Here is a 23,052-nt window from a genome sequence, read left to right as displayed (position 1 = left end):
TTTTTTAAAATTTCAATCTCTTTCGTAAAATGCTCATGCTGTTCTTTGATTGTGTTTCTGAGTTCATTTAACTGCCTATCTGTGTTTTCTTGTATCTCGTTGAGTTTTTTCAGAACTGCAATCTTGAATTCTCTGTCATTTAAGTCACATATTTCTGTATCTTTAAGTGCCTTTTCTGGAGATTTTTCACTTTCTTTCTGAGCTATCTTGTTGCCTTGGTTATTCATGGCGATTACTGGTTTACTATTTCTCTTCCTAGACATCTACAGGAGTGACTTCTGCAACAAGTTGATAGGAAGCGGTCTTTCTTTTGTTTTCCATTACTTGTTGGTAGGATGTTTTACTTTTTCTCCGACTGCAGGCTTTTTTTTTCCCTCTCTCACAAGGTAGTGCTATGTTTTCTCTGCACTACTTTAGCTTCTCTCACAATGGGGGGATTCCCTGGGAGACGGGCTTCTCCTCTGTTAATAGTTCGTGTAGGTCACAGGACGCAGTGTCCCGGTGGGTATGCGGAGAGCTTTTGATGTTCCAAAGCTCTTCCAGCTCCTGATTCAGAGCCCGTATGTTTCAGTAGTTCTGTTTACTCCTGCAGGGATCCGCCCAGATATATGGGGCCAGGGGCGGGGTGAGCTGTGAGAGGTGGCCCAGAGCAATGGCGGCAACCACCACCACAACTGGTCCTGCTTCCACAGCTTTGTCCCCTTTGCCGGAACTAGTTGGGCTGTGACTTTGTGTCTGTGGGCCACAGTTCTCAAATATAGCAAATTTTCTGTTTTTTTGATCTGACACTGCTACTGTTTCGCTTCTAGCACCGGGCAGGTGGGGCGGGGCGAGCTCTGGGAGGGGAGGGAGGGGGCGGCTAGTCTCAGTGCCTAAGGGTCCGTTCTCTGTTTGGCAGTGCAGGGTTAAACCACTGTTTTCAGCCTTTTTCCCTCAGTCTTTTCTCCGAGGTCTCTGCCCTGAGCGTTGGATTCAGCCGTGTTATATGCTGTCCCCTCAGCCCTGTGGAGCCCTGGCGGAGCCCTAGCAGTCCGATCTCCCGCAGCTGCGGTAGTTCCCGGAAGCAGCGAGCTCGGAGCACTGAGCTAGGTCTGCGTCCTGCTCCCGCGCGGGTCCGACTCCGCGCACTTCTCCCTTTCCTCCTCCCTCCACTCGCGCGAATCTCCCACCTGTAGGTGATTTCAGTCGGTAGTGGGCCTCTTCGTCTTGCCTGTCTCCTCTGCAGGGAGTCCTTTGTGGAGTTTTGGTTGTTCGATTCTTGTAAATTCCAGGGGAGCTTTACAGAGGCTCACCTCACACCGCCATTTTTCTGGAACTCCCCAGCTTTCTTTTGTTGTGTGTTAGTTTCCACTTTCATGAAATGTCTTTTTACATCTCTTTACTTTCAGTCTGTGTATGTCTTTTGATCTGAAGTGAGTCTCTTGTAGGAAGCATATGTAAGGTTTTGCTTTTTTATTCATTCAGGAACCCTATCTTGTGATTAAAGCATTTAATCTATTCAATTTAAAATAATTGTTAATAGATATGTAGTTATTGTCATTTTATTATTCATATTTTTGATCTTTGTTTTTTTTTCTTCTTAACAAAGTTCATCTAATATTTCTTGTAATACTGGTTTGGTAGTGATGAACTCATTTTCTTATCTGGGAAGCTCTTTTTCTGTCCTTCAATTCTAAATGATAGCTTTGCTGGGTAGAGTAATCTCAGTCGTAGGTCCTTGCTTTTCATCACTTTTAATATTTCCTGCCAAGCCCTCTGGTCTGCAAAGTTTCAATCAAGAAATCAGCTGACAATCTTATGCAAACTCCCTTTTAGGTAACAAACTGCTTTTCTCTTGCTGCTTTTAAGATTCTCTCTTTGACTTTAACCTTTGGCATTTTAATCATGATGTGTCTTGGTGTGGGCCTCTTGGATTTCTCTTGTTTGGGACTCTCTGTGCTTCCTGAGCTTGTATGTCTATTTCATTTGCCAGATGAAGGACGTTTCCCATCATTATCTCTTTAGATAGTTTTTTAATTCCTTGCTCTTTCTCTTCTTCTTTGCATCATAGGTACCTCTATGATACAAATATTGGCATGCATAATATTGTCCCAGAGGCCCCTAAAACTACTCTCATTTTTTGGATTGTTTTTTCTTTTTGCTCTTCTGATTGGGTGTTTTCTGCTACCTTACCTTCTAAATTGCTGATTTAATTCTCTGCTTCATCTAATCTATTGTTGATGCCCTTTATTGTGTTCTTCATTGTGGTTATTGTATTCTTCATTTCTGACTGGTTCTTTTTTATGTTTCCTATCTCCATTTTTATGTCTCCTATCTCTTTGTTGAAGTTCTCCATGAGATCATTGAGAATTATTATAACAAGTGTTTTGAACTTTGCTTCTGATCGATTGCTTGCCTCCATTTTCTTGAGTTCTTTTTCTGGAGCTTTATTTTGTTCTTTTATTTGGGACATTTCTTTCTCTCCCCATTTTTGTTATCTCCCTGTGTTTGTCTCTATGTATTAGGAAGGACTACTATGTCTCAGTAGACTGGCCTTATGTATTAGGTGTCCTATGAGGCCCAGTGCCATAGTGTTCCTGGTCACTTGAGTTGGGTGCTCCAGGTGTGTCCCTTGTATGGGTTTTGTGTGCCCTCCTCTTGTAGTTGAGCCTTGGTTGCAGTTTGCACATCAATGGGAGCGACTGACCCTTGGGCTAATTGGTGGTGAGGACCGGCTGTGACTATAATAAAGGAGCTGTTGTGCAGGGTCTGACCCTGCATAACAGGGCTCACTTTTGCATGGCTTTGGTGCCTGCCCAGTCTGCCCTTTAGGTGTGTGGTTTGTGGAGGTGGTTGGGTGGTGTTCTGGTGTTGTCTGAAGCTGGCCATGGGGTGTGTGGATTTTGAGGCCTCTTTGGAGGGGCTCTGTTGCAGGCCAAGTTCAGCTGCTTCCTGTGCACTGCCCAGGGCCACTTGGTTTGAGATACAAAGTAATCTGAAGATGATTACCACTTCCGCTGGGCATGGAGGTGACTGAGAGAGGCGAGGCTGTGAACTAAGACTGGCTGCCACTAGTGCTGGGCTTGGGCTGCTTAGCAAAAGGTACAGGGCACACTCAGGCCCTGCTTGTTTAGGGTTTGTGAACCTTTGAGAGATTTTAAGGAAATTTCACAAAATGAACCAAGACAGTCCATTTGTATGGAAAAGCCACTGGAAGCAGCTTGTGTGGGCCCACAAGTTGGTTGTGGCATGATCTCAGGGAATCAACAGGGTGGGGAAAATGGTGATAGGCAGGTTGATGGAGACTCAGATATGGAGCTTGCCTGTGCGTGCATGCTGGATTGGGGGATGGCTTAGCAAAGGAAAAATGGCTTCTGCCAGCACTTCTCTCTGGGAGAAAGCTGCCCCTTCAGTCCTCTCCCTGAAACCAGACAATTTAGTTCCTCCTTATATGTCCCTGGCATCTTTCAAGCTGCTGTCCCAGAACTGGAGCTCAGAGTGAGACAGTCTATCAGTGAGTAAATCCATGTGTGGCCCTTTAAGAGGGTCTTCAGTAGTTCTCTGTTTCACTCAGCCACAATCTCTGCAGGTTTTCACAGCTAGAAGTTGTGAGGTCTTCTCTTCTCAGCACTAGAACCCTAGGCTGGGGAGCCTGGTATGAGGCTGGTATCCTTCGCTCCTCCAAGGGGACCTCTGCAGCTGAGATGTCCCTCCTAATTCTTGACTGCCACACATGGGTGTGGTACCAGCCTGTTCCATGTCTCTACTTCTGCTACCAGTCTTGATGTGGCTTCTTCTGTATCTCCTTAGTTATAAAAAGATGATTCTCAGATGGTTATCAATGATGGTTGTTCTTAGTTTAATTGTGATTTTGATGTGGTTGTGAGAGGAGGCAAGCACAACATTTACCTACTTCATCATCTTGACCGGAAACTGCTATGTCCCCACATTTTTCTTAGAAGCCATTGGAGTACATGATCCATAAAAACAGCAGAATTAACCAAGAAATAGCAATGTTTGGATCAAGGAAACAGGAGGACCAGTACAGGAAACAGGGTGGCCTCAGGGTGATAAGCCAGGCCAGACAACATAGGGTCCATATAGCAAGGGACCCAGAGGTGTCAGGACAGGAATTGACAGATTCTTCACTAGGATGAAACACCTAAAAAAAATATGACTATGTGTTTTCAGGTCTGATGGGGTATTCTGAAAAAATTGAAAATAAAGATCAGTAGTTTGAAAATCAAGAAAATTTAAAAAACTAACTCTAAAAATAACAAAACACAGGACAAGAAAAAATTCATGGTATACTACTATTGCCTCTGTAATGCATAATATTGCATAGTCATAATAGATTATTAATTTTATAACATACCATTAATTTTACCAAAATTTTGCTATGTTCATATTGAGAGACTGGGCGGTATGAGAGAAAGAGAAATTACACAGGGTTGTCACTGAGGACTAAATCCTCCTCTGCCATAACAGACTCTCAGTAAAGCATTTCAAAATTTGTTCACTGAACAATAATAGTATAAGCATACTATTTAAAAATATTGATTCAGTTAGTATTTAACTTCTAGTTGTAAAATACCTACTAAGTGGTAGACACTGTCCCAGGCACTAGGGACCTGAGGGTGGGCAAAACCAGCACTTGAAGAAGTGAACGTGATCACCCACAAGAAGCAGAGCCAGCAGGAAGTGGACAGGTGGGGTGTGGAGAACTGGTCTTTTTGTCACATACTTTCAGTACTAGTTGAATGTTTAATTGTGTCCATGTGTTGTTTTTATAAAAATGAACATTAATAACTGTGAAATACTCTCACCCAACTTTCATTGCTACCCACTTTCTCCCTTACTTTTCTCTTTTATGGGGACTAGAAAAGTAAAATACAGGATTTCTCACCTCTTTTGCCACTTTGTTGGCCACAGGACACAGTGTGAAAACATTCAACAGTCGTTTATGGGAAGGGCTGTCCCCCACGTCCACTCTTGACCTCTGCTGGCACCTGCAGATGCCATCCCTCTTTATTCACCAGCAGGAGCAGAGCCACCTGCTTAGGTGCCAGAGCAGGACCCTGATCAAGATGTGGAGTTCTGGGCCATCTGCCCACCTTTTTTTGACTGTGGTAGAGAAAACCCTTGGTTAAGCACTGATTGCAGTGTTTTCAGTTACTTGGCACCAAATACAGGGGAAAATGCAGGGAAGGCTAGCACAGGGTCCAAGCAGGAATCAAGATGAGGCCACCAGCTAGATGGGATCTAGCGTGCAGCAGAAGCAGTGTCTTCTGTCACCTGCATGGGGTAATGAAGGAAGGAGCTTCACTCCCTCAGCCTCATTTTCTCAGCTGCTGTTTCTGGGAAATTTCAAATTTCCATTGCTACAGCAATCAAGGGTGTTCCTCATGCCTGGCTAGCTCCTGGATGGCAGGAATGCTAAAGAAGCCAGTGGGAAAGCCCGCACACTCCAGCTAAGCTCTTTACAGAGGACCTGGCCAATCTCCACAGGATATGGGTTCTACATACCAAGGTTGAGATTTGGGCTAACTTAGGTGCTTCCTTACACCACACATAGGGAGGGAGGCCCTTCTAGACAAAGGCCTTTGAGCTAAAGGTATCCCAGGACACATCTCCCAATTTCCCCTTTCCTCTAGTCCAAAGTAGTCCCCATTTTGCTCTCAGTCAAGCTTGATATGTGACGTGCATCATTCCCTACACTAAATTTCCTTTGTGGTAAGGAAAGGAGATGAGTTTTTGCTTTTGTAAAACACACAGCAGACCCACATGTTGAGGAGATGGCTTCTCACCTGTCTTGAAAGACACTTACCCCTTACCACATTAAAGTGATGAGAGGCCTGGACTTCTCTCACGCATACCTGGGCCCAGCCACAACAACCTTACCTCTTCTAGGTGGGGCCCACCCCAGTCAGACTCTGCAAACCCCATGTCACCCATGGATGGGTTAAGGGGGACAAGGGTGGGTGAAGATCCTGGCAAGCTCATTTAACCTCACACAGAATGAAGGGACAGGAGGTGATGATGAGAACATTCCAATTTCACTGGTAATCAAGCAGAGTTCTAAAAATATTGGAGAATCAAAGTATTATCCAGTAATTAAAGTTAGAGTAAATAGAGAACAATTAACAATAATTAACACATCAAAATAAATTTACATGGTTGTCAAGTACAAAAAGCAATTCAAGTAAGTAACACTAGTAACAGAGTGCTTAAACCGGGTTGGAGTCTGACTATTTGTGTCCAGAACACTGAAAGCAGAGTTTAAAATGAAGACAGAGGATTGGAAGGTGTGTTTTAACAAAACGAAAAAAAATTTAAACTTCTTTGAAAAGTTCAATAAAATAAAAATAAAGTTCAATGAATGGAAATAAAGTTCAATGAATAGAACTGCCTAACTCCCCATAGATTCGGCTCTGTGCTTCTCCCAAGAGCCCTTTGAAGGCAGGCCTGTCCTGGAGATAAGATTAAGCATGAGAATCTGAGGAACCTAAGAGTTTTGCACTCAAACCTGACCTCAAAGGTCATTCTAGAAATATGTTTATCAAGACAGGAAATAGAAGATACATTGTTTAGCTGGCACTGGAATATTTGCCCATTTGGATGTTGCTCCCATCTTGCTTTGTTGATGCCAGTTGGCCAGGGCTTCCCAGAAACCCAGCTGGCCATCCAGAAGTGAAGGATCTTCCACACCCCACAAGGCAGACCTTGATCAATGGGAGATGGGATGAACAGATAAGGGCTTCTCCTCCCCTGACAGATGCATTTCCAAAGGCTCCTCAGAAGGTGTGGTGGGATCAAGCAACCAGAGGCCAGCTCTGCTGAGTAAGCTGGGCTGCTTTCTCTCTTTCCTGTCATCTCCCTGTCTCTCAGTCCTACTCCAGAGACCACATTCCAACTCAAGTACTCAAAGGCACGAGCCTTTGTTCAGGATGAGACAACAATCCATTTGCTATGGTCACTTTGCCAATCTCAATTTATGTCCCTCTTGGTCCCTTGAATGTCACTTATGAACTTTGAGTATGCTTTGCACCCAACTCTTCTAACCAGTGGCTGTGAGCAGAAATGTCACTTGGAGGCTGAAGTGTTTAAGAGCCCGCACATAACTCTAACTCCATGTCTCTCAGGGGGAGAATGATGGAGTCACAGGATGTAGAAATGGGTTTCTGAGCCATTGCTTATAAGAGAGCTGTCCTGGAGAGCCGTGGGCCATGACACATTTAGACTAATTGGGAAATAAACCTGTGTTACATTAAGCCACTGAGATTTGAGGGTTAATATGTTATTACAGAATAATCTAACTTCTCCTGACTGACAAAAGCTGGAAAAAGGGTTTTGAATTAAAAAGTCAAGAAACTGACAGCTTTGCCGAGTCCTACTTCTCCTTGGGGGAAAAGAAGGTCATGGGAGATCCAAAGGAACTAGAAGACAAAGGCACGCAGTTGTCCATTTGCCTAATGATGTTCATTTTCGAGCTGACGGAGTCATGATTTTCCCTCTCCACTGTGGGGTCTAGAAATGAATGTCTATTGGCTCACCCTTGTATCTCCAGCACACAGCACAGTATGCTGCAGTAGGAAGTACACAAAAAAGAGTTGTAGAGTGAGTTAACAAATAGACAAATAGCTGCATGCCCTTGGAAATCCCTCTGGGATGCCAGGGAAGCAGGAATCTGTGCCCTAAGGATCTATCCCCTGGGTAATTTGGCTGTAGTCCCCACCCACACCCAGGCTGGACACACCCTGCCATGTCCTGATGGCAGCCAAAAACACTGGAAGGCGAGAAGGGTATCCGTTGGCTGAAGAAAGGTCAGTCCAGGCAGAGCTGGGATAGCTAACCTTTGAAGGCTTTGCTGGCCCAGGAAGCAGGGATGTAAGCTGAGAAACGGAAGGAAGAGCACCTAAGAGCTATAGGCTCTGGTTTCAGTTCCAGGCCCTGATGGCCTATGTTGGAGCAATTAGTGTTGCTCATGCAAAGCCCTGCTGAGCACAAGAGTGCCGGCCTCATGTCCCTGAGCTCCTGAGTCCTTCAGCAAGCTGCCCAGCCAAGGCCAGGTCTAGTTAGGTTCTCAGATGGCTATCTCTCTGTTTCTAGGGTTGGTCTATTGAGTTTGATTACAGCACTTGATTCCCTTCCCAAGAGGGCTGCCCCTGATTTCTGGTATTCTTAGGTCTCCATAGGAGTAATGCTGTAAAATTACAGGAGTGAACCTGTAAAATTTCTTTGTGGATAAGAATGAGTAAGCCCCTACCCTGTTTCCTCAAAAATAAGACCTAGCCAGACAATCAGCTCTAATGTATCTTTTGGAGCAAAAATTAACATAAGATCCAGTCTTATATTACATTATGTTAGATAAGACCCAGTCTTATATTATAGTAAAATAAGACCGGGTCTTATATTAATTTTTGCTCCAAAAGACACATTAGAGCTGATTGTCTGGCTAGGTCTTATTTTCGGGGAAACACAGTATGAGGTCACCTTCTGATGAAATGCTTACTCATGGGGCACAGAGCTTTGCAATTGTTGTTGGGAGTTGTCCCCACCAGCACCTGCCCTGGGAAGAACATTTCTTGTAAAGAAATTGTTCTTTTTCTGAAGCTTTATGAAATTATTGGTGTCTTCACACTGTGGAAGATGGGCCACCAAGTTCAACTAACATTTAAACAAGCACCCATTGTATGTTGGTCCTGATGAAAAAGGCAGGGTTCCTGTGCTCCAGAAGTTCAAAATCAGGGAAAGGAGATGGATAAGTTAAAATTCATTCTCTCTTTTGGTAAATATGTACTGAGCCCCTGCTATGTGTCAGACACTGTTCTGGACACTGGGGATACAGCAAAGAAAACAGTTCTTAAAGACACCACACCCTTGTGGTGATTATATCTGATGACTGGGAATGGGCAAGAAACACAATAAACATGGAAGTTATAGGGCATGTGAGATGAGAGAAATAAAGGTGGAGAAGAGAAAGAGGAGAGTTGGGGAGGTTGTATCAGGGTGGTGAGAGAATCTTTATAATAGAGTAATGGCTGTGCAGAGTCTTAAAAAGGTGAGGTAGCAATGTGCCCCCTGGGAATGGGCACGCCTGGGGGAAGGGCACCCTTAAAGGAAAGATACACCTGAGGAAGAGTACATCTGGAGCAAATGTACTCCTAAGGGAAAGGCACAGCTTGGTGAAAGGTACACTTGGGGGAAGAGTGTGCTGAGCATAGCTTGTGGGGAAGAACTATGCCTGGCAAGCTTCAGAGTGAGAGAGGGGATGTACGGGGTAAATGAGAATCAGGGCAAATCTAGGGGCCAGATGAGGAGGGCATGGTGCACACATTACCCATTCCTGATTTATTTAGTCACTATAGGTTTTTACTTCCACCTCTGTCTGAGGCCCTTGGTGGGCAATGAAGAGTTACACAGTGAGGTGAGCCCACAGTCTCTGGAGTGAGACTCCTCTCAGAGCCTATGCACTCACTGTCTTCCCCTCTGGTGTCTCTGACTTAGCTGGCCCCTTCTCTTCATTCAGGTACTGACTGGAAGTGATGTCCATTGTCCTCTTTTCAATCCCCCCAAATAGTTTCTTCCAGCTCTGAGCAGTGCCTGAAATTGTCCTGTTTATTAATGTAATTTTGTTCACTTATTTAACAGGGCACTGTTGAAGCTCCATGAGAGCAGGAACTATGTCCTAGAACAACGCCTGACACATAGTAGATGCTCAATAAATGCTTATGGAAAGAATGATGTCCTACGCTCTGACACTCATCCCCATAAACCTGCACCTGTGTTGGTCATGTATACATTAGGCTGATGGTACCTGGGCCAAGCAGGCCCTACCTGCTTCCTCTTTCTCTTCTTCTCTTTAGTTCCAGAGAAGAGGTGTCCTTCACCTCTCTGGGGTTCCCCAGCCTCCAGGGCTCTAAATCCTGTCCTCTCAGATGCCCAGAGGACCTCCTTTCATCATTATCTATTCTAGCTCCACATTGCCACTCTCCACTGATTATTGCTTAGGTCTTCTCCATGCTAAAAATTCATCCTTCACCTTTGCCTTGCCTACCTGTCTCTTCCCTCCCCTTGTCATGCAAACCTCCAAAATATAGGATCTTCTCAATTTGGAGCTTGGGGACAAGATTCATGGAGTCAGTAATTATTAGAAGTACTATGCAGAAATTTGTTTGTACTACTCACAATGGGGTTTTTCCCCAGAGTGAGGATTTGTAGCTTTAGGTGGAGTCTCACCCACAAAGGTTAAGAATTCTGGGATGTTTACTTCACATTATTTATGAAGGCAATGGCTTATCAAAGAATACATTTCCAGAGGAAAGGGTGGTCAAAGTCACTTCCTAAGCCTTATGTCAGGAACTCTGCTCTGAGGATTGCCTGCCTCTTCCTGGGGGTTATCCACCCATATCTGGGTTGGGCACCCAGAGATGGAGAGGGCTCAGCACGGTCAACCATGCTCATAGGAAGGAGGATAGGTATAAGGGCTTGGGGAGGAGTTGATGATGGCCATTTCTAACTCAAGCTTTAAACACCATCAGATGGTTCTGCCATACTCTTTCCCCTCTGGCAAGAGGCCAGCATGCCCCCAGATAAGGGATGCTGGAACTCCTTCAACTGATTCATTCAGACATGCATTTTAAACCAACAAACATTCATTGAGTCCCCACTAGGTGTGTGAGTTTCTAGACTCACAACCGAAAGCTCTCGTTAGCTACGCCCAAGTCTAGGGCATGTAAGGGGTGAGGCAGTCCTTTCCTGTGCTTGTGAGACAGATGGGCACAGAACTATAGAAGGATGAGAATTACTCTGTTATACTTATACAGTACTTACTGTATGCCAAACACTGTTTCAAACCCTTTAAATATCAACCAACATCATGTTTAATGGCAGAACTTAAGAGGAACACTCATTAAGTTCAGAAAATAAACGGGTATAAGCTGTCATTTTTACTGTAGAATTTTGAAGTAGTGCAATGAAAAAAATAGAACATATAATTATCAGAAGAGATAAAGTATTACAATTTTCAGATATGTTGATTTTGATTCACAGAAAACCCAAAAGAGTAAATAGGAAAACTATTAAAATTAGTAAGTAAAGTCCTACAAGCGTTATGGCCTGGGAAGAGCCTCTTCCTATCTCTTCTCTCATCTGAGACTCTGTAGAGCTTTCTGAAAGTGGGGGATTGCCTGCCTTGGCAGTTGGAAGGTGTGTCATGAAGAGCCAGGGAGAGAATGGTATGAAGAAACTGTGACCACAGAGCACTTTGGGGAATGTAAAGATTGATGTCCACATAGGACATTAACATGGTTTTGATGCTGTGATGATTATCCAGTAGGTGCATTATCCTTAATGGTCCTTGAAGAGTAACTGGGACTAGAAAACAAAGAATGAAGGGAGTGGCCTGTTCTGAACAGAAGGAGGGGCTGAGAGACAGCACATTCAGAGGCAGGAACTTATGGTTGTAGACTCCCCTCCTTTTTTTCTGCATTCCCCATACACTACCCCACTTCTGATAGCACTCGTTGATTTTACTTTGGGAAACTACAGGTCCAGGTTGCATACAGTCATGTGAGAAATCAGTCAATGCGAGAAAGCAGTTGACACATTTCCTAGGCAAGGGCTTGTGATATAAGTCAGTGAGTCTCCAGGTCCCTTGGAATCTGACTCCTGAGCAGAGTAATGATAAGATGGAGAATAGCTGCCCTGTGTTGCTGATCCCTGCTCCCCAAGAAGAGTACTCTCCATGTCTTCAGTGGGAACTGCCCTTACTCTGGTTCTGAAGAATGGATTTTTCACTTTCTGTGAGCTACCCAAATCTTTGATTCTTGCTCTAGTCAACCAGACATGGTTTCTGTTGCTTGCAAATAAAGAACTGCCAATGGCGGCAGAGAGGTGAAGCTCCTGGGAAAATGGGGAGTAACATACTCCAGGCCCTGTGGCCCACTGTCTTTATACAACAACCCTGTGAAGTAGAGATTGTTATCCAATTTTGCAGATGAGAACACTGAGATTCCAAGAAGAAATTTATCGATCAATGTCACCACAAGTGAATGACAGAGGGAAAGTCATAATCTAGATCTGAGTCTGGGTTCCAGTGTGTAAATGGATTTTTCTAGACCCTGTGTTATATGCTCTAGAGCCACCAGCTTGCCGGTCTCTAGGCCACCTGGAAAAGGCAGGTGTTTGTTCATCAACTGAACTTTCTCTGATCGTGATCTCTCCCAGACTGTATTTCAAAATTCCCATTGCATGTTTTCCCACTTGGAAGTCTGATTTTTAAGTGCCCCCAAAGGACTCAAGCACACAGTTTGGCCCTTTGCTCATAATTAAGTCAGGCCAGAAGCCTTTCCAAGAGAGGCCAAAGTGCTTGTTGTACGCATTGGAAAATGAGCTGTTGGATAAAGATTCTAAAGGGACATGGGGCCAACAGAGCTGGGAGAGGTGAGCAGTGCTGGCCACTGGGGGGAGTCCCCGGCTCCAGGCCCAGTCCTTCCCCTCCTGGCCTCAGAGGGGGTCAACCTCATTCCAGACTGGGCTTGAGTCCCCCCTGCACACTGCCTAGCTGGGAGATCGCAGCCAGTTTACTTAACTTCACTGAGTTCCCCGTCTCGGTTTTTGTGGTATATTTTTATACTATATTTATAATTATTAAAATTTTTCTTTAAATAAAATTAAATGTCTTTTTTAAAATATGTGCATATCTTCACTGGAAATGAAAAACCAATGTCAGGTACCATAAATAGAAGGTACCTGAAAAAAAAATAGTACAACTATCAAACAACTAATATAATATAATACAATACAATACAATACATTACAATACAATATAATATAATATAACATAATATAATCTCCTCTAATACCAGCTTGTGTACCACCTGGGATATGCAGACCCCATTTTGGACACATTGCTCTAAAGGATGTGGGATATGACCTGACATGTCTTCAGCCTGGAAGCCCCAAGCCATCCAATTATCATGGGTCTCTCTTTCATTCATCCGAAACCCAAACAGCCTGAATCTTCATTCCATGCATCACAGCAAGACTCCTCCTACCCTCTCCTTCACCCCTACCAATACTTGTGTGGATTTCTGAAATGTTTATGTTTTCCCCAGGCTGTATAAGCTGCCTGCTTTCTTGACAGTGCCTGGCTCTTACCTGGCAAACTAACTTCTAACAAAGCCCAAATAGGCCTCCCAAGCCTCTCTTCTGAGCTGCAGATCCCTGTAGCCAGACACATATTGGATGACTCCATCTGGATGGCTATCTTATAGACACCTCAGTCTTAGTATATTGAAAATAGGACTCTTGATCTTTGCCCTGAACCTGCTTTTCCCCAATCTTCCCTGTCAGGAAGGGGTGGGGGAAATTTATTCTATGGGCCTGCATGTTTCCACGGCCTGTTCACTGCCATATTCCTCGTGTGGAACACATTTCCCGGCACAAGGTAGGTACTGGTATCAGTCAGCTGAAGAAGCTGTTATGCCACAGTTAGAAATGACTCCAAATTCTAGTGACTTAGAACAACAAAGTCTTATTTCTCACTCACATTTATGTCTCTCTTAGTTTAGGTGGGTCTCTGTTCCATGTCACCTTCATCCAGAATCAAGGCTGAAGTAGCAACGCCTACCGGGCCATGTCAGTCTAATGGAAGAGGAGAAAGAGCAATAATGCAACTGCATGATTAAAAGCTTCTGCTACACAGTTAAAGCCTCTGATACTGCTCTCACCTCACTGGTTAGGACTGAGTCAATGGGGCATGGAAGCATAGCCCTACCATGGACTGCTGGAGAATAACAGCACAATCTACCACAGGGCTTGATAAATATTTATTTAACGTTGACATAATGAATAGAATCTCACAGGCAGCTTGAACCATGGGTCTAGGACCTGGATTTCACACGCAGTTAGAAAACGGGCTTCATACTCAGGTCACAGGAACGTGTTTGAGACATAGAGCTCACCTACTTGCTGAGGGTATTAACTTCTCACACAGGCCTAAGGTTCTGGCTTCTCATGTGGACAGAAGTCCTGCCCTCTCATGTGGACAAGGGGTCCTGGCTTCACATAGGGGCCAGGGGTCCTCCCTCACACATGCACTAAGGGTCTTGGTCTCACACGTGGGCTGGGGTCTTGGACCCACATGTGAGCTAGGGGTCCTGGTCTCACCACAAACCTGGGACAAACTTCTTAGTCTCAGGTTTAAAGCAAGGCACAGTGCAGGAAGTGGACATTCTGTTTTCCATAATCATCATTAACCTGAGATGATGTATCCTCCTGATTCCTGTCACCCCCTTATTGTTGGTACAGTTCCCCTAGCGTCATCCTGTGTCCCATTAGAGAGGCCTCTGGGTAAATTTTGAGCTTCTTTGATGTTCTGCTTGAGCCATGGACCTTCCAGAAGCCATTGGGAAAGGCCAAGTACCTATCACTACTGACCCTGGGAGCCTGCTCTAGGATCAAGACAGAAAGCCCACCTCCATTTTCAGATCTGGCCTGGAAGCCAGAAGTCATTTTAACCTCTTTCCACATCCTTGCGCAGGCAGGCTGGCACCCTGCCTCACTCTTTTCCTGTGCCCAGAGAGGCTGCAGGAGGGCAGGTGCTGTGGGCAGGTACACCTCCTGAGTCCCTTTAGCACACCTCCCTCCACACTGGCTTGGCCTCTGGCATACATCCCAACTTTAGACCTCCATGCCTGGGTCTCAGGGGCAACATCTGTGGTCAGGGGGAGTAGGGCTCACAATGTCCTGTGGATCTCACTGCCCAAGGCTCTTTGAAAATACTCACAGCCCCTGAGGGTGAGACCAGGACTGGAGGAGCCACTCTGAGCTTTCTATGGCTTGGTCTTCTGGAACCAAAGGCTCACACTGGGTTTCATCTAAGGGACCATCCCAGGAGGTAAATCAGGCCCTGTCAAATCTTCCCTGAACTGGGGTCTCCTTCAGGTAGAAGCTGAGAAGATAGTAAAACCAGGGATTGGGGACCACGTGACATGCAGTCCAGCCCTGGAAACTCTCCAGGCAGCTGAGCCTGGGACATAGCCACTGTGGGCCTTGAAGGTCAGTGAGGGGTTAGGTTTCAGTGACAGAAACGGGAGATTCCTACAGATACACCTGCATGGGTGCAAAATGGCGCACATAGAAGCCACGTGCCTATCCACAGTGTCCTGGTTAAGAGCATATGAGGGCACAACACAGCTGTCAAAAGGAATGAAGAGGCTATCTATGCACGTATAGTGAGAGATCTCTAGGACCTGCTGTTACATTAAAAAACAAAAAAGTCAAAAAAATAAAAATAAAAAATGAAAGTGAGATACAGAACAACGAGAAAGGCATAGAGAAGAGTATATATTCTGTTTGCTTACATTTCCTATGGGCATAAACCTGTAACATAAGAGCAGAGTAGACAGGAATGGAAGAGGTGGTTTTCAGAAGTAATTTTTTTTTAATCACTTTGATTCCTGAACCATGTAAAGATATTACCCGCTCTCAAACTTTAACTAAAAACTTGAAAGGACACACAGAGCCACTGTTGTCACAGAGCTAGAATCTTTGAAGCCACAAGCACCCGCCATCACCCCCACCCCACCTTTTTTCCCACACTTCAGGGCCTCACGGAGCACACCCACCCCCAGTTTTCCAGGCTGAAGTCACACTTGGGTCTGAGATCATGATGTCTTAGAGCAGGACTTGGACGTACAGCCTCATCTAATTTGTATGGCAAGAGCATCCTGCTGTCCTGGCCACAGTCCTGGCTGTGGCTGCCCTCCCAGCGGAGGAGAGGACAGGGAGCTTTGTCCTGATGCAAATGAGGACAAGGAGGCCCGGAAACCTGGGGTTGGCTCTGGGTGGGGGGGCTCAGCCAGTGCCCCCCAGCTGCTGCCTTGGACTGCCTGTCAAAGCCCAGATTGCGATGGAGGGCCAGGGCTGGGCCCACTCTCCTGTCAGTCAAGGGGGGCTTGAGGGACCAGTGCACTGCCATTCTTTCCCAGTCACAGCCTTGTGCCCCTTGTACCAGCCACTCTTCTGAGTCCACATCCTCTTCTCTGTGCGTCTTTCTCTGCTCTCTCCCTGTCTGTCTGGAGACAATGCAACCTGGCATTTCCAGAGATGCCTTCAGGACTGCAGCCAAAAGTACTTTGTTCAAAACTCAAAAGGGCTGTCTCCCAGGACGTGGACCTTCCTGCCCGGGAGCTCCAGAGTCTAAAGGCGACAGGAGAAATGCCTTTGTGGTTCTTGGAAAGACTCCACTCCCTCTTAGTACCCCACCAGCACTTGCATAATTAGAGTATATGAAGGAGGCCAGGACTCTTATCTTTGTGAAGTACCATCTCCCCATCTTCTTGACCTCCCCAGGTCCAGACCTTTTTTTTTTCATTTTTGGATGTACAATATGTATATAGAAAATATACATACCTTAAGTGTACAGCTTGACAAGTCTTACATGAAAATACCCAGTGACCTTCACCCAGGTCAAATATTACAAGCCTCCAGAAGTCCTCTTGGTCCCCTACTCTCCAACCGCCAATGGAAAACCCTTTCCTGATTTCTGGCCCCATAGGTTCATTTTGCTCACTTTGGGCCTTTTATGTCCACAGAACGACATAGTATATATTCTGGCTTTTTCCACGCAACATTATGTGAGATTTGTCCCTGCAATTCATTCTCACTGCTGTACAGTATTCCATTGCATGGATAAACAGTAGCTGATTTCCTTATTCTACCATTTGTCTGGGGCTGTGAGGAATAGCACTGTTATGAACATTCTAGTGCATGATTTTCGGTGAACATGCATACACATTTCTCTTGAGTGTATACTTAAGCATGGAATTGCTGTTTCCCAGCACTTTGGGGCAAAGTCTTGCTGTGACTTTGAAGCTGGAGAAAGCAGGTAGACTGTCCATACTCATGATCCTAGTCAGGTACAGAAGGGGAAGTTCATAGGACAGCAGCATCACGGAAGTGGAGGCCAAACACTGTGAAATGCTGTTGTCTCCTGACCTGAAAGGGTGGACACTCCCTTTGTTGACCACAGGTGAGGCTGCAAAGCCCAATGGGTTAAGAGGGAATGGCAACAGAGAGCTCTTGACTCCTTTTCCATAGGCCCATGTGGACTTTCCTAGTTCCTCCTTGTGGGAGGAGTTACTAATTTGATGTATTTGAGAGTGAGCCATTGATCAGAACTTGATTGTTGCAGTCAGGACCCACTGGCTTTAGGAGGTAGATTCTGTGATCTGTTACCTCTGCATTCACTTTCTGCTTCCTGCCTCCCAGGGCTAAGCAGACACAGAACAACTTGGGCCCTCCAGGTGAAGTGGCCTTTGTCTCCTTTCTCTTGCTTTCATTTCCTCTTCACCCCTGCCGTTGTGAGGATTAGACACTGGTTTAGCTATGAATAAGGGAAATTGGGGTCCATTTACTGCTAATCCTTTTAAGGGTTCTCTGAGGCTGAGAATAATGGACAAGGAGGACTTGTTTATTTATGTTTGCCTGGTTATAACAATATCAAGATACCACCAAACACAAAAAGAAAAATGTTAAAAAATTGAAGTTCATTAAAATGAGCTATTCACCAGAAGATACCATTAAAAGGGAAAAAAAAACAACCCTCAAAAGTTGCCTTTTATTCAAGAAAGAGCTTGAGACCAGAAAATCTAAAGAACTTACACAAATCAATAAGAAAAAAGATAACTTAATTAAAAACTGGCAAAAGACTTGAGTAGATATTTCACAAAAGGGGATATCCAGATCATCAATCTATACATGAGAAGCTACTTAATATCAATACTCAGCAGGAATATGCAAATTAATGTCTTAATGAGATGCCATATCACATCCATGAATGGCTAAAATAACAATATTAAGTGTTGCCAAGAATGAGGAGCAACTGGAACACTCATACACTGCTGATTGGAGCATAATTGGTACAACCACTTTGTAAACCATGTGAAAGCATCTAATAAAGGTAAACCAACACGTACCTCATGAACCAACAACTTCATTTATGATAGATAACCAAGAGAAGTGAGTGCTCATTCTCCCCAAAATTATGGTCAAGAATATGCACAAGTTTATTTGTTTTTCATTAGCCCCAAATGGAATACAACACAAATATCTTTAAACAGTAGGAAGATTAATTAAATGGTGGTATTTTAAGAATGCAACTGAGAGTTTTTCCAATCAAGATGGCCAAGTAGGTAAACACTGTGCTTACCTTCCTCACAACCACATCAAACTTACAACTAAACTACAGAACAACAATCCTTGAGAATTGCCTGAATTCTTGCTGAACTGAAACTGTACACTACAAACATACAGAAAAGCCACCTCAAGACTGGTAGGAGGGGCGGAGTTGTGGAACATGCTGGTCTCATACACATGTGTGACCATTAAAAACTAGGAGGGATACCTCAGCTGTGGAGGTTTCCTCCACACCTGGAGGAGTGAGGGATCCCAGAGCCTGCACCAGGCTACCTAGCCCAGGGGTCCAGTGCTGAGGAGAGAAGGCCCCATGATTTCTGGGTATGAAAACCAATGGAGATTGTGGCTGAATGTGATGGAGGGTGGTTATACATACTCCTCTTGGAGGGCCCACATGTGGACTTACTCGCTGACCAACTCACTCACCCTGAGCGCCAGTGCTGGGGCAGCAGCTCGAAAGGCAAAAAGGACATACGGGGAGGAATTGAGTTGTCTGGCTTCACGTTGAGGGTGAGAGGAGCACTATTCTCCCAGATGGAGGAGCTGGCAGAAGCCACTGTTTCTTTGTTGAGCCCTCCCCCTTTCCGGTGTGCAGATGCAGGCGGCCACCATATCTGAGTCTGTATCAAACTGTCTAACACAGTTCATTTGCCCTGCCTTGGTAATTCTGAGACCATGCCCCTCCCTGCTTTCGGGCACACCCAAACTGCTTCCAGTGGCTTTTTTTGTACAAACTGCATGCCTTGGCTCATACTGTAGAATATTTTTAAATCTCTCAAAGGTTCACAAACCCAAACAAGTAGCATCTGGCTTCAGTGTGTCCTGTACCTCTGTCTGAGAAGTCCTAAGCCCAGCATAAGCAACAGCTAGCCTTGGTTTGTGACTTGGTGTCTTGAGGCACCTCCAGGCCATCAGCAGCCATCCCTGGATTGCTTTGTGGCTCATGCCAGGTGGCCCCAGGCAGGGTACATGCTATGGCTGAACTTGGCTTACAGCACGTCCCCCACAGGTGACCCTGGGGCTGGCATGGTCAATGGACAGCTTTGAAATGAGCTGGAGTGTCATCCAGCTGACTCCAAGGATGACACACCCAAAGGGTACACTGAGCCAGCACCAGAGTCCTGCTAAAGCGAATCCTGCTCCATAGGGTCTGCCTCTCCTCAACAGCTCCTCCATTGTAGTCATACCAGCCTTACAACCAATGAGACTGAGGGTCAATGCCTCCCACTGATGTGCAAGTAGCAACCAAGGTTCAGCTACAACAGGAGGACTCACACAACCCACATAAGGGACCGACTTGGAGCACCCGGCTCTAGTGACCAGGGAGGCTGTGTTACTGAGCTCCACAGGACACCTACTAAATAAGGCACTCTACTAAGACTGGGAGACATTGCAGCCCTACCTAATATATAGAAACAAACATGGGGGGGGCAACCAAAATGGGGAGACAAAGAAACATATCTCAAATAAAAGAACAGAACAAAGCTCCATAAAAATAACTAAACTAAACAGAGACAAGTAATATACCAGATGCAGAGTTCAAAACACTGGCTATAAGGATGCTCAGTGATCTCAGGGACAACTTCAACAAAGAGACAGGAAAACATAAAAATGAAAATAGAAAACATAAAAAAGAACCAGTCTGAAATAAAGAATACAATAATGGAAATAAAGAATACATTACAGGGAATCAACAGTAGATTAGTTAAAGTAGAGGATCAAATAAATGACTTAGAAGATAAGGTAGCAGAAAATACCCAATCAGAACAGCAGGAAGAAAAAAGAATCCAACAAAAGAAGGACAGTTTAAGGGGCTCTAGCACAACATCAAGTGTACCAACATTTGCATCATAGTGAATGGCAATAACTGGTTGGGACCCCCACAAAAGAGGTCTTGCCTCTCCCTGGCCTAGAGCTTAACAATTGATCAACCCCCTCCCTGCAGTTTGAGCTTGGAATGTCCCCTGTCCAGCTTCTGAGTTTGGAATATCCCCTATCCCAGTTCCTTGCTTTAGATAATTACCCTGAAACGTATGCTTGCTTACTAGTCACAATGCCTCCTGTGCTTGCCAATTACAATTTTTTGGCCCAGCATTCTTTCCAGGTTACTGTCATCACTGCTCCTGGGTTAGTGACCACATTGGAAAGCCACATCACCAGAGGGAATACTCCATGCAGACCCCTGAAAACATACATAGCCTCTGGAGGATTGCCCAGATTTTCCCTTAAATATCGCAGACTAGTCTGAGAATGTTAAGGCTGTGGGAGGTGTTAACCCGCTGCCTTCTCAGACCTCTGGTGCTCTGATAATACATTCATGTTCTATGACCGAACTTCTGTGTTGGTCTATTGGCTGAGCAGAGCAGGCAGCACAAGCCCTGGACTCGTTTGGCCTCCAGTTTCAATAGTAGTAAAGGAGGAGAAGAAAAAGAGCAAGGAATTGAAAACCTATTTGAAGAAATGACAGAAAACCTCCCTAACTTGGCAAAGGAAATGGATATCCAAGCCCAGGAAGTGCAGAGTCCTAAATAAAATGAACCCAAAGAGGCCCACACCAAGACACATCATAATTAAAATGCCAAAGGTTGAAGACAAAGAGAGAATCTTAAAAGTAGCAAGAGAAAAGCAGTTAGTTACCTACAAGGGAGCTCGCATAAGACTGTAAGTTGACTTCTCAATAGAAACTTTGCAGGCCAGAAGGAATTAGCAGGAAATACTAAAAGTGATGAAAAGCTAGGACTTACAATCAAGATTACTCCACCAAGCAAAGCTATCATTTAGAATCAAAGGACAAATGAGGAGCTTCCCAGACAAGAAAAAGCTAAAGGAGTTCATCACAACCAAACCAGTATTACAAGGAATCTTAGAGGGACTTCTCTAAGACATAAATAAATACACAAATAAATAAACAAATAAATATACGAATAATAAAATGGCAATAACTACATACGTATCAACATTGACTTTAAATGTAAATATATGTATTAAATGCTCCAATCAAATGTCATAGGGTGGCTGAATGGATAAGAAAACAAGACACATATATATGCTGCTTACAAGACACTCACTTCAGATCAAAGATACACACAGACTGAAAGTAAAGGGATAAAAATAGTTACTTCATTGTATAAATGTACTACAGTTTCTTAATCCAAGGTGAAGCTGAATAATACTGAATGTTAACTATAATTTTATATATATTATATAATATATGTACATTATATATTATATACATATATATTATATTATATATATATAATATATATATATATATATATATATATATATATATATATATGATCTAGTCACAGGATGTGGAGTACAGCACTGGAATAGAGTCAATGGAATTGTAACAGCTACATACGATGTCAGAAGGGTAGTAGATTGGGGGAGGGGTTATCATTTTGTGAGGGGTGTAAATGTTTAACTATTATATGGTTTTGTCCACCTGAAACTAATTTAAAAAAAAGTTACTTCATGAAAATGAAATAAAAACCTGGGATAGCAATACTTCTACCAGTCAAAATAGACCTTAAAACAAAGGCTATAACAAGAGACAAAGAAGGATTCAGTAATCCCACTTTTGGGTATTTATCTGAAATGCTACTTCGAGGGGTTGTGCTCATCCATACACTCATTGCAACATTATTTACAATAGACAAGATATGGAGGCACCATGGGTGTCCCTGAATGGATAAATTGATAAAGAAGAGGTGATATATATATATATATATATATATATATATATATATATATATATATATATATATAATGGAATATTACTCAGCCATTAGAAAGAATGGAATCTTGCCATCTGCAACAAAATGGATGGACCTAGAGGGTATTGTGCTGAACGTAGTAAGTCAAAAAGCAAAAGGCAAATGTCATATGATTTCACTTATAAGTAGAATCTAAAGAAAAAAATGAGCAAACAAATGAAACAGAAACAAATTCATAGATACAGAGGACATTTTGATGGTTGCCAGATGGGAGGAGGTTTGTGAAAAAGGGGAGGGGATTAAGAAGTACAAATTGGTAGTTACACAGTTGTCATAGGGATGTAGGGTGTAGCATAAGGAATATAGTCAATAATATTGTTATAACTATGTATGGTGTCAGATGAATGCTAGATCTATTGGAGTAATAGATGAGGGGGGGCTGGAGGCAGGGTGAAAAAGGTGAAGGGATTAAGAAATATAACTTGGAAGTTACAAAATAGTCCATGGAATGTAAAGCATAGGGAATATAATCAATAACATGGAAATAACTATGTATAGTGCCAGGTGGATACTAGACTAGTTAGGGGAATCATTTCTTAAATTATGTAAATATCTAACCACTCTGCAGTACAGTGATGTAATGTACAACATAGGAACTATAGTCAATAATATTGTGATTGAGTGGTATAGTGTAAGATGGTTGCTGTATATTTCATGGTGAACACTTGCTTAGGTATATATATATATATATATATATATATATATATATATATATATAGAGAGAGAGAGAGAGAGAGAGAGAGAGAGAGAATAGCTATAGCGTACACCTGAAACTAATATAATATTGTATGTTGTCTATATTTTAATAAAAATCTTTTTTAAAAGAATACAATGGAATATTATACAACCACAAAAACAAACTACTAATCCTTACAACAGCACAGATGATTCACACAGTCACAATATTAAATTTTCATTCATACAAAAGAGCACATAACTATGGATTCCAATATGTAAAATACAAAATGAAGCAAAACTGGTATATAGAGGTCAGAATAGAGGTTTTGGGGAATTGCCTGGGAGCAAGCACCAGAATGTCTTCTGGGGAACTATGAGAATTGTATTTCTTGATCTGGGTGCTGAATATACA

This window comes from Rhinolophus sinicus, chromosome 4 (genome assembly GCF_057876585.1).
Source record: "Rhinolophus sinicus isolate RSI-liver-muscle chromosome 4, RSI-T2T, whole genome shotgun sequence".
NCBI classification, from domain to species: Eukaryota; Metazoa; Chordata; class Mammalia; order Chiroptera; family Rhinolophidae; genus Rhinolophus; species Rhinolophus sinicus.
The sequence above is the reverse complement of the archived record's forward strand: the minus strand, read 5'-3'. Positions refer to the sequence as shown.